At 46.7% G+C, this 13,042-nt stretch overlaps 1 protein-coding gene across 2 annotated transcripts in view; it reads right to left on the bottom strand.

The window, feature by feature from the left end:
• Positions 1 to 13,042, bottom strand: part of DOK5 (docking protein 5) — a 111,823-nt gene that overhangs the window by 42,226 nt on the left and 56,555 nt on the right. The gene's annotated exons all lie outside the window — the stretch shown is intronic.

The following is a 13,042-nucleotide window of genomic DNA, read 5'->3' on the forward strand; positions in this document are numbered from 1 at the left end:
GTGCTTGACTTTAATCAACATCTCTCATAGCATTGGCAAGAGCTTAACCACCAGACTTAGAGGCTGATCTGGGTGGGTCTCTCTTCTCCGTAAACTTAAATATTCATTAGGCCCTGGAGGTGGGAAGGGAAGCAAGAGACTTACTCTCTACCTGGAGAGTCAGGTTCTAGTCCCTGCTCCCATGAAAAAGTAATTTATACAATGTGGAACAGCTTCAAAACAAGAAAGTGAGAATGATCCACATCTGGGGGTGTGTCTAGACAACATTTTTCTTTCGAAAGAAAATATGCAAATTCAGCAGTAATTTGCATATCTTCTTCCGATCGCTTTTTCGAAAGATTTTTTTTTTTTCAAAAAAGCAAGCAGTTTAGATGCGGTTCTTTTGAAAAAAAAAAAACTTTTTTCAAAAGAACCTGTAAGCCTCAATTTTTGAGGAAGAAGGTTCTTTTGAAAAAAGGGTTGTTTTTTTTTCCAAAAGAACAGCGTCTAAACTGCTTGCTTTTTCAAAAAAAAAAAAAACCCCTCTTTCAAAAAAGTGATCGGAATTTGCATATCTTCCTGTGAAAGAAAAACGTAGTCTAGATGCACCCTGAGCTTTTTACTGGGAGAAGGGAAACCTATTCCAAATGAGGCAGAGAAGGTCAGACCTGAGTCAACTACAACTACACTAACTCCTGGACTACTGGATGTTCAGCCAGATGTGTGCTTACCCCAGTCCCCAAAATTCTCCATTTGCTCTCTCCTGTCCTGCGAGCAAGAAAGCATGCTTTGAGGATGCCTATCAGATTGGGCACTGCAGATGAAGCAGGAAGGAGAATGCCTAGCTTGAGAATCCCACCAAGCCCAGGGCATGAGCTAAGGCTCCAAGCAGCTCATTAGCTGCAGGACAATATAGTGCAGGCCCCTCAGTAGAAATGTAAGCACCTGTGGGAAATGATTCATCCACAAGATTAGACAACACCTGAGTGGTGGTTTGATGAATGTCAATGGAGCATAAATGTTGGACTCTGGCATTCAACAAGGCAATTAGGTGTGTAAATACCTCTGTGAATGTGGCCCCAAATGACCAGGCATAACAAGCAGGGCTATGAATGAAAGATGAAAACAATGCGCTATAACTGAATTTCCCTTTACTTGCTTGTCCAGTAAAAGACCTTTGACATTTAGAGGACTAGTTGGAGGAGCGGTCAGAGGCATTATAAAAAATTTAAAAAAAAAAAGAAATCTAGAGAGTCTTTTAAAAATAATGTGAAATTGATCTGAGGATTTTAGACTTTTCAGGATTTGCCATTGGCCGTAACCTCACATGAGGTGTGTGACAGGGTCAGGCCAGGGAGCTGCTGCAGAGAGGAGAAAAGGCAGCCCAAAAGGGAAAAACTCCTGTTAGAAAAGCAGAGAACTGCAGCACAATTAGGTGCAGCTGGGAGAGAGCTGGCTCAGGCAAATTGGGGCCAGCTGACTTCTCTGCTGTCTCTCTGAGGGCCTTTAAAAGCCTCATCAGTTGGAGGCTGGAGAGAGGAGTGAGAGGACAAAAGGAAGGTGGTGGAGAGGCAGAGAGGAAGAAAAGGAGAGAACAAGTTGGACCAGCATTAGGTAAAGGCAGCAAGGGAGGGAGCCTGTGGGCCCCTGGCTTGGGCTCCCTACCACTGAGACCCGCTGCAAAACCCCTGTAGTGGCTTGGAGAAGAGGGGCCCTTGCCACACGTGGTGCCAGGAGTGGGATCTTGGCTGTGAGGCCTCACAGCAACCCAAATCTAGCTAAGTTGGCCCCTCGCAAAGCAAAGTACCCATGGAGGACCTGGTAAAAGCACTGGTGCAGGCCACGGCAGCTCAACAAGAGGCTACTCGGGTGCAAGCAGCTGCCCAGCAGGAGTCGGTGCGGCTCCAACAAGAAACCAACCAGCTGTTGATGAGCCAAGTAGCCCAGGACAGGGCCACCCTGCAGGAGGTGGTGACCCAGCTGAAAGCCCTGACAGTCCAGGTACGTGACCAAGATGGGGTTCGACCCTTGCGGGCCAATTTATACTTACAGAAAATGACAAAAGATGATGAGGTCGAGGCCTACCTCTTGGCCTTCGAAAGGACAGCTTTGCGGGAGGCCTGGCCTCAAGCTCAGTGGGCCAGCATTTTAGCCCCTTTTCTGAGCGGGGAGGCCCAGAAGGCATACCTTGACATGGCAGAGGAAGCTGCATCCGACTACCCCCAGCTGAAAGCAGAGATCCTGGCACGGGCTGGGGTCACGGTCGCAGTGAGAGCCCAGAGATTTCACAATTGGCGATATCGAGATGACCAGGGCCCCAGAACTCAGTTGTTTGATCTGGTTCATCTGGCCCGGAAGTGGCTGCGGCCCGACATCCACAACCCCGACAAGATTATCGAGGTGATCGTTCTTGATCGGTACATGAGGGGTTTACCCCCAGACCTTCGGGAATGGGTGGGCCAGAATGACCCCACGACATTTGATGAACTGGTGGCTCTCGTTGAGAGGCGATTGACAGCTAAGGGACTTTCCCGCAGCCCCAGAGTCGAGGTGCAGCAGAGCAGAAGGTCCACCTTCCCCCCAAGGACCCGTGCCCCTGAAGTTTCCGACCGAGTCCAGACAGGAAGAAAAGAGGCGGAAGAGAGGCCGGGACGGGCAAGAGACCTTGGGGTCTGGACAGGAGAGGGCCAGGGATCAAGACCCAACAGCCCAAAACGAAAGGGGCTGTCCCGCCCAGGTTATAGGTGTTATGCCTGCGGGGAGATAGGGCATATTGCGGTTCAGTGCCCTAACGTAGACGAACCTATGCAATGTGACCTGGGGAACCTACAAAGTGTTCTAGTTAACCTCGTAGGGGTAGCAGTGGGCCCTCATCAGTATACCCAGCCCGTGAAAATGAATGGGGTAGAAACCACTGCCTTAGTAGATTCCGGGAGTGCGGTTACATTGGTCTCAGGGAAGCTAGTGGGGCAAAATCAGCTGACTCGAGCCAAGTACACTGGAGTATCTTGTGTACATGGGGATACTAGTTATTACCCCACCATCCCTGTGGAAATAGAAGTACAAGGGCGGGTTACAGAGGTAACCGTGGGGGTGGTCCCAAGGCTCCCCTACCCGGTGGTCATTGGGCGAGACTTCCCCAGGTTTAGTGACCTACTACCTCGGGACTGGGAGGAGGAGGATAGCTCCCTCCCAGCCTTCCATGAGTTCTCCCAGGACCTGTTCTCGGTGCCTGGGGAGCCCCGGAAAACCCGACGGGAGAGGAGGGCCTCAAAGAAATTGGGGACCATGATCTTGACCCAAGGTCGGAAACAGACACGGGTAGAAGGGGAGGCCTACCCAACTACTAGAGCTGAAGCCCCAGGACAGGATGAGCCTGAAGCAGGGCCCAGCTCATCAAGGGAGGAAAGGGGGCTAGGTTCCCTGGAGCCTGAGCAGGTGAAATCCCCAAGGGAGACCTTTGGGCAGGACCAAGCCAATGATCCGCTGTATCAGAATATCCGTAAGGAGGTGGTTGAAGTTAATGGGGTCCCAGTGGAGGGGAGGAACAAGGGCACGGGGCCCTTCTATATAATCAAGGGGGACCTTCTTTATAGGGTAGTTCATAGACAGGGCCAAGAGGGGGAGCAACTCTTGGTACCCCGGAAGCACCAGAGGGCAATACTGGAATTGGCACACAGTCATCTATTTGGAGGACATCTAGGGGTGGATAAGACCCTGGACCGCATTCTTCGGAGGTTTTTTTGGCCTGGGATCTATGTAGAAGTCCAGAGGTATTGCGCTTCCTGCCCAGAGTGCCAACTACATGGGCCCCGGCCACACCTGAGGGCCCTGTTAGTACCCCTACCAATAATTGAAATCCCCTTTGAACGGATCGCTATGGACATAGTTGGCCCATTAGAGAAGTCTGCCCGGGGCCATCAGAGCATACTAGTTGTAGTGGACTATGCTACTCGATACCCAGAGGCAGTGCCCCTACGCAACACCCTATCCAAGACCATCGCTAAGGAACTAATTCAAATCTTTTCTAGGGTAGGGATTCCTAAAGAAATCCTAACGGACCAAGGGACCCCCTTTGTGTCCAAGCTTATGAAAGACTTGTGTACCTTGCTCCGCATACGGGCCCTGCGGACCTCGGTATACCATCCTCAAACCGACGGTCTAGTTGAACGGTTTAACAGGACACTAAAAAGTATGCTCAAGAAGGTGGTAAGCCGGGATGGCAAAGATTGGGATATGCTACTACCCTACCTCATGTTCGCGGTAAGGGAGGTTCCCCAAGCGTCGACTGGCTTCTCCCCGTTTGAACTTTTGTATGGGCGTAATCCACGGGGCATACTAGACCTTGCTAAGGAAGCCTGGGAGGAACAGCCCAACCTGGGGAGAAATGTAGTTGATCATGTGCTCCAAATGAGGGACAGGATAGCCAGAGTCACCCCCATAGTGCGGGAGCACCTAGAAAAGGCACAGGAATCCCAACAGGTCTATTACAACCGGCGAGCAACCGCCCGGAAGTTCCAGGTGGGAGACCGGGTGATGGTGCTAGTGCCGACAGCGGAGAGTAAGCTCCTAGCCCAATGGCAGGGGCCGTATGAAATAATAGAAGCAGTGGGAGAGGTAAACTATAAGGTTCGCCAGCCTGGCCGGCGAAAGCCTGAGCAGGTATATCATGTCAACCTGCTAAAACCCTGGCGAGACAGAGAAGTGGCCTTGGTTGTGCTGGGGCCACCACCCCAAGGGGAAAACCCACCAAGGCAGGTGGGAATATCTCCCGAACTGACCCCAGACCAACAGGCCGAAGCAGCCGACATGATTGAGAGGAATCAGGATGTGTTTTCGACAGAACCAGGTAGAACTACGGAGGTTTACCATGACATCATCACAGACCCCGGGGTGAAGGTGCACGTTAAGCCATACCGGATACCTGAGGCAAAACGAAAAGAGGTCCAAGCTGAAGTGGAGAAAATGCTGAAGCTCGGAGTCATTGAAGAGTCCCATAGCCAGTGGTCTAGCCCTATTGTTATGGTGCCCAAGCCAGATGGAAGCCGGCGCTTTTGCAATGACTTTCGAAAATTAAACGAAGTATCCAAATTTGATGCCTATCCCATGCCAAGGGTGGATGAACTCATTGACCAACTGGGCAAGGCCCGATTTCTGTCCACCCTCGATTTGACCAAGGGTTACTGGCAGATCCCCTTAGCACCAGGGGCCAAAGAAAAGACAGCCTTTTCAACTCCGGAGGGTCTCTTTCAATACACGGTCCTCCCTTTTGGTTTGCATGGGGCTCCTGCAACGTTTCAAAGGCTCATGGACAAGCTGTTGCGGCCTCATGCCAAGTACGCAGCTGCCTATTTGGACGATGTTGTGGTCCACAGTCCTAACTGGGACACACACATTGAAAAAGTAGAGGCAGTATTGGAGACATTAAGAAGAGCAGGACTTACGGCGAACCCCGCAAAGTGTACAATTGGACTGGCTGAGGCCAAATATCTCGGGTATATTGTGGGAAGGGGGGTAGTGAGGCCCCAGCTCAACAAAGTGGATGCAATACAGAATTGGCCCCGACCAACCCGGAAAAAGCAGGTCAGGGCATTCTTAGGGCTGGTTGGGTATTACCGCAGGTTCATCCCCAACTTTGCCTCCAGGGCCTGCCCTCTGACCAACTTGACTAGAGCACGTGGTCCTGACATTGTAAAGTGGACCATGGAAACGGAAGAAGCTTTTAAAGATCTCAAGAATGCCCTCTGTGGCAATCCAGTTCTCATAGCCCCTGATTTTAAGAAGGAGTTTATCTTGCAGACGGATGCCTCCGAAGTAGGACTGGGAGCTGTATTGTCTCAAATGGTGGGAGAAGAGGAGCACCCAATCCTGTACCTCAGCAGGAAGCTTCTGCCGAGGGAACAAAACTATGCCGTGGTAGAAAGAGAATGTCTTGCAGTAAAGTGGGCCATGGAAAGCCTTCGCTACTACCTTCTCGGGCGGAAGTTTACCCTGGTCACCGATCATGCGCCTCTGCAGTGGATGCACCGAAACAAGGACAGAAATGCGAGGGTTACCCGATGGTTCCTGTCCCTGCAGCCTTTCCACTTCCGTGTGCAACACAGATCAGGGACCCAGCATGGGAATGCAGACGGGTTGTCAAGGGTGCATTGTTGTCCGACCCAAGTAACCCAACCCCATGGGGTTGAGCAGAGGGGGGGGATGTGTGACAGGGTCAGGCCAGGGAGCTGCTGCAGAGAGGAGAAAAGGCAGCCCAAAAGGGAAAAACTCCTGTTAGAAAAGCAGAGAACTGCAGCACAATTAGGTGCAGCTGGGAGAGAGCTGGCTCAGGCAAATTGGGGCCAGCTGACTTCTCTGCTGTCTCTCTGAGGGCCTTTAAAAGCCTCATCAGTTGGAGGCTGGAGAGAGGAGTGAGAGGACAAAAGGAAGGTGGTGGAGAGGCAGAGAGGAAGAAAAGGAGAGAACAAGTTGGACCAGCATTAGGTAAAGGCAGCAAGGGAGGGAGCCTGTGGGCCCCTGGCTTGGGCTCCCTACCACTGAGACCCGCTGCAAAACCCCTGTAGTGGCTTGGAGAAGAGGGGCCCTTGCCACAGGTGTTTTCCCTGACCTTGGGGGAACATTCATTTTAAAACATCTATAGCGTTCCCTTATTCATATTTCTCTTTATATACATTTTACAGCTTTTTGTCTCTCTCTCCATTTATTCAAGAACTAATCCTAAACGGTAAGAGCCGGGACCACCAAATCTGGTAGACAGCTTCCTCTTATCCTAATTTAAAGCAAAGTCAGGGATTGGTTATGCCAAGAAAATGGGAAGTGCCAGGAATGGGACTGTTTTCCCTAACGTGGCAAGGAAGAGGCACAGAGAGGAGGGACGTGATACGGAGAGTGGCCATTGGAGGCAGCTAGTACAGGGGAGAGCTATCCTGCAGAGACCTTAGGGGCAGCCGCACCTCCAAGGGAGTGGCCAGCAGGGATGGGGCTCTGCCAGATAGGATTAAGTAGTGCCTCTACTCCAAACCTTCCCTCCACCACCAGCCCTTGGCCATAGAACCGGGGGTGGGGGCGGGAGGTGGGTGGAGGGGGAAGGCCCCTGCCAGACAGGTAGAGCTGGGGGAAAAACAGAAGACGCATGCGGATCAGGGGCCCAGCTGGGGTGGGGGGAAAGAGAAAAGTCCTCTGAGCCCCCGTGGCAGGCAGAAGGGGAGAAAAGGCTCCTCCAGCAAGGGAAGGACAGAAAGCCTTGCTGGATGGGACCCCCTGCCCTGAGCCCCTCCTCACCCCGCCCTCAACCCTCACCCTCCACACCCCCAGCCTTCTGCCCTGCACCCCCCACACCTCCAGCCCACTGCCCTGAAGGACCCAGGCAACACCAGGTAAGTCTTTTAGTCTTTAGATAAACATCTGTATGTTTAAAGGCCAGATAAGTTAGGTGTGCATAGTATCTCTGATTGCATACGTACAGTCTCCTAGTTATTTGGTTGTGCATTTGCACTGATTGGGGAAGTCAGTCTGGAAGTTGCAATTCACTGCTGGCTTCTATAGGCTCATTCTGAAATTCAACACCAGTTACGTCAGTAAGCCATACAGGCACTCCATGTATGAGACTCACTAGCATATTTTTCACATTTAGGAAGTGTCCTAATGCAGACTTAAAAAAAAATAATGGTCCAAATTTGTGTTGTACAGCACAGGAGATACAGGCCAGCATGCAGGAGTGGGAAGAAAAGGTGGCTTTATACTTCCACCTCTTCAAGGCAGCCAAAACAGCACTCAGTGTCAATGAGAGCAACCCTCAGACTGCCTATGGCCTGTGCAGCATATCAGTATCTCCACAGTGACACACCCTATCGCTAGGCCTCCTCCCACTGACAACCCAGTCTCTGCCTTGTATCTTACCTTGGGGCTTGAGAGGGGAGGAATGAGACAATATAAGAGAGTTTGTTATCCCTATGTTGCTTCCACACCTGAGGATCTCAATCAGCCCCTTTCTGGTCCTTTACAGCCCCATCCACCACAGAAGTGGCACACAGCTATGTATGCACCATCCGGAGGAGAGAGTAATGCACTCTAGTGGGATCGGATGGGTTCGTCATCATGTTTAGTTTCTGCAGCCAATGCCATGTGTCTATTGTTTCCTCTCACTTGCCTCAGTCCTTGCTGCCTTGTAGAGTGTGTGGCTACATTCATTGCAAAGTGTTAACTCTTGAAGGCTCAGCCATGTGTTAGTTCATCATTTAGTTGCAAAATGTTCCTGGGGGAAAATTCCAAACTCTGACTCCACCACCTCAGCCAAGCTTACCAAACATTGCTGTGTGTAGTATTGTTTGTTTAAAATTGTTTAAGACTTATACTGTCCATATATATACTGTATTTTGTCTATTGAAAAAAATTTCCCTGGAACTTAACCCTTCCCCCACCCCATTTACATGAATTCTTATTGGGAAACTGGATTCACTTAACATCATATAGCTTAAAGTAGCATTTTAAGGAACATAACCACAATGAAAAGTGAGGAATTACTGTATCACAATGCCGTGGCAGCAGATGCTCAGGAAAGAGCTCTGTCCTATTACAATAATTTGAAATCAATACCTGCAGTTAAATCTACCATCAAACCAAAAAACAAAGCAACCCACCACACACTATAAGAAGAAAAGATTTAACAGTTCAGTGACGATTCAAGTGCTACCAAAATGGCTGTTTTCATCATTTTTCCTTTTCCCATCTTTATTCAAGGGTGGAGTTACGACAGCAGCGGTGCGTTACCGGGACATGGCTTGCTTTTCTTCCCGTTCCCCAGACTGGAACGAGGGGAAAGTATTTGCATTTTGTGCATGCCTTTCACTCCTGGTTGGTGAAGGGAGGGGGCAGAGGAGTAATTCATGGAATGCAAGTACTTTCCCCTCGCTCCCTTATCAGAGGAATGGGAGGAAAAGCAAGACACCTCCCGTTATGCACAGCTGCTGCCCATCCTGCCCTCCCGAAACTCCACCCTTACCATTACTGTTTTTGTGATGGTGTAAAACTTTTCTTGTGAATGGTAATGTGAACAGAGGCTCCTGGTGTTTCTAGATTTAATGTTACATTCGTCCACATATGAGTATCATTTTTCAGGGTCCAGGAGGGAGGTTAATAACCATATTTCTTAAACTTTATTAATGCAAAAATAGGGTTTCCTTCTACAGTATCATTTGTCAAGCTGGACTTCATTCTCTTGGGATTCATTAGCACAATCTCTTGACACGGGCGGTAACACCAGGTATAGGCAAGCTGCTTTCTCATTTGCTGTAACATTGATGCCTATGTCATAGCTATTTAAAAGCAACCGTATAGGTATTTAATGAGACTATCAGCAGAAAAGAAACACAAAGCTATTACCATATATTTACAGCCATTCTTGCTGACCAGTGTGACTGTATATCAATAAAAGTGCCACGATTCCATGTTCATATCATACATCAAAGCAACAGAGCATAAAGATGATGCCTTAGTACAATACATCACCAAACCCACATTACTCTAATGATATACACAGTGAAAAACTGACCAGAGGGAATATTAGCTGAAGTCTTTGCTCTGTAAAATTGGTTTTGAATTATTAGCCGTGCTGTTCCTAGCACCAGGCCACGATTCTAATAAAGCCATAATAAGGATGTGGCTATTTTCCCCCTCTTCACTTTATTAGATTTAGCTAGTATTACTATTATTACAGACATATTTCGTTGATTATATCCCTAATTGGAATTTCACACATCTACACAGTAGCCCTCGCGCCCTGACTCATGTAACCAGGCAATGCTACAGTTCTTTTGGCTAACCATGACATCATTGTGAGTAACATCAGAAAGCCTGTGCTCTACTTCTGAGCCATCATCTTCACAATTATAATTCCAAAATGGCTGTATGCCTAGCACATATGCAGGCCTGCCTATGGAGTTCGGGGGGGAGGGGCACCTGTCCAGGGGCCCAACTATTCAAAGGGGCCCAGGGCTCCCAGTCACTGCCTCTGCAGTAGCAACAGCAGCAGTCGCTGGAGCCCTGGGACCTTTGAATTACCACCAGAGCCGCAAGTAATGTGTTGCAGAGCTCTGGGTGGCATGCTTAAGACAATGCAGGGTGGGAGGGGAGCCGCAGAATGGGTGGTGGCTGAGGTCTAGCTGCCCTGGCCCCACCCCTTCCAAACAAGACCACACCCCTTCCAAAAGCACAAAGCTAGCCCTTCTCATACAGGCCATCAAGTCTATCAGCTTGCCTGCACCTATATGAGCAGATGCAGAGAGGAAAAAAAAACTTTTCATGACACGTGGGGGTGGGTGGAAAATGTAGCTTAAAAGTTGGCCCACAAAGTCCTCCACACTGTATGTGCTACTTTCTGTAACTACACCAGCCTTTGTTCTGATGCCACAGACTGCAAGAGAAGAAGTTCTAAAAACGTTCAGGCATCTCCTATAAAATATACTCTTTTGGTAACAGTGGGAAATGCTTGCTTTTGGGGCTTACTTTTGGGTGTTTTTTTTTAAACCAAAACATTTCTTAAAAACCCAAAATATTTTTCGTTAACATTTTAAATGTTATTTTTACTCAAAACTTTTTTTAAACTAAAAGTCCGTCAACCACATCTACTGTTTATTTTGTGTCTGCAACTGTTTCTGGGTATAAATTTAGCTGATTACAGGTGAGATTTTCTTAAGTACTCAGAAATGGCTGAATTATGTTCCTATTGAAATCAATGGGCATTTTATCATTTGTGTGACTGGGAGCAAAGTCTGGTCTATACTAAAAGCTATTGTAAATACCATCCAAGCTGTCTGAGCTCCCAGTTATATCCATAAATCAGTTACTTGGCATTAGATTATATCTTGCAACTTGATTTATGTGTCCAGATCCCTATGCCTTTATGAAATCCTTCTGAAGTTAGTGGTAGCTCTGTGTTTTAGTGATCCATTTGGTCAGCTCCTGCCTGGATTACATTTGTAATAAACCTGCAAATGCAAAAATGGATATCCTCTTAAAGAGGACAAAAAATGGCCTTAGGTATTTTGTTTCCTCGTGGATCTCAAATCCAGTCTTATGTTCAAAATGTTTCAGGTGGTGATGCATCTATTGATGATACTCTGCTTGAATATTATAAGAGATTAAATAGGTGTCAGTAATTGTCAGAACTGCACCATCATAGATGTTACACATTCCACACAGAGCTGAAATTTATCTACTCTAAATATATACTCTGTACTGATCAAATGGGAAAAAAATGTTCACTTTTCCTTGCTTTAGCAAATTGCTTATTATAAATTTGTATGATCTGCTTTTTCTGGAGCATGATGTACTACAAATAGCCTGGGGTTTTATGACCAATCCCTTATGAATTATGTAGAACAGAGATACAGATGGAGACAAATAGGAGAGAATTCAGATTCAGTATTCCCTACAGATTTCCTCCTAAATGTCTCACAAACTGGATAAGAGAGGATCAGCCTCAACAGCTCATCTGCATTCTCAGGCACTTAGGATGTTATGCACATAATTCTTAATTTCCTAACATATTAAGCTTTTACCAACAAAGATTATAAATTAAAGCGTATTATTTCCAACACCATGCCCAGGGGAATTACTCATGTAAATTCTCAGATGAACTGAGATGAGCAGAGGACTCCAGAGAGAAGTGATTAGAAAAATTAAGAAAGTCTATTGGTCTGAAAGGAACCTAACAAGGGCTTTCATATTAACATTGAGCCAAATTCTCTAACTTCAACAGTGTTCAACTAAGGATGAATATGGCCCTTTGTATTTCCAAGAGTTTGCAAAATAATCCTTGCCAATATAGAACATTACAAGTTCAATTAAAACTTGGGTCTAAAGACCTGGTATTAAGAACCCGTACATTCATGATTATCGCAATTATAATTTAGACTAACCTTTCTAAGTCAAGTCTCAGAGGGGTATCCATGTTAGTCTGTATCTGCAAATATAAGGAGGAATTCTGGGGCACCTTAAAGATTAACAGATTTATTTTGGGCATAAGCTTTCATAGGCAAAAACCAACTTGTCAGATGTACTGGAGTGGAAATGACAAAGGCAGGCATAAATATACTTAAGTATATTAAATATACTTTCAGAAATGTGTGGCTGAATTGGAAAGAGTCCACAAAACTGCAACAAAACACTACACATAAGTATATTTATGACTGCGTCTGTCATTTCCACTTCAATGTATCTGACAAAGTGGGTCTTTGCCCACAAAAGTTTATACCCAAATAAATCTGTCTTTCAGGTGCCATAGGATTCCTTGTCTTTCCAAGTCAAGAACTCTGGGCCTGATTCTTGTTTACATTAAGGACTTTTTAAACTCAAAGTATTGATGGCTCTTAAAGTAGGTGTAAATATTAACTTACTCCAACTTAGGGTTGCCAGGTGTCCGTTTTTTATTCATGGCCCATGTCCGGTAAAACCAAAAAAAACCCAGAAAATACTGGACATGTAAAATGGACGGAAGGCTGGGGTGGGGAGAGCAAGGAGATTTTTAAAGGACCCTTTGTTTTTGGTTCAACAACTTTGGTTGGTCCCCAGGGTTTTTTTTGCTCAACCAATTTTTTTCCTGCCATGTTCTGGATTTTTTGTGAAAGCAGCTGGCAACCCTACTCCCACTTACAACTTTGACAGCGTAAAGAGATCTTTAAGTGGCCTTAGAAGATTTGAACTGTGTTTGGCTCATTATTCTTGCCATGCTAAGAAACTCTGGCTTTGATTCATAAAGATACTTAATCACATCAATGATGAAAAAGAGGGGACACTTCTTGTGAACACTTTTATGATTTTTTCCCAATTTTTCAACCAGCTTGGAAGTTCATAAATGCAACACAGTTAGGACAGAAACACAAGTGAGACAACTATTTTGAATATCTTGATTTTTTAAGTTCTATTCACAACAGATAAGTTGTCAAACTATGCAGGTTATAAAAACATTTTATTTCACTGGAAAGTTTGTCTATGAAGTAGCAACAAAACTAAGCATTCTTGGCCTCTAAATATCTGTGGAAGCAGTGTAGAATTATGAACTCAA

This window comes from Pelodiscus sinensis, chromosome 17 (assembly GCF_052426305.1).
Source record: "Pelodiscus sinensis isolate ZL-2025 chromosome 17, ASM5242630v1, whole genome shotgun sequence".
Classification (NCBI taxonomy): domain Eukaryota; kingdom Metazoa; phylum Chordata; order Testudines; family Trionychidae; genus Pelodiscus; species Pelodiscus sinensis.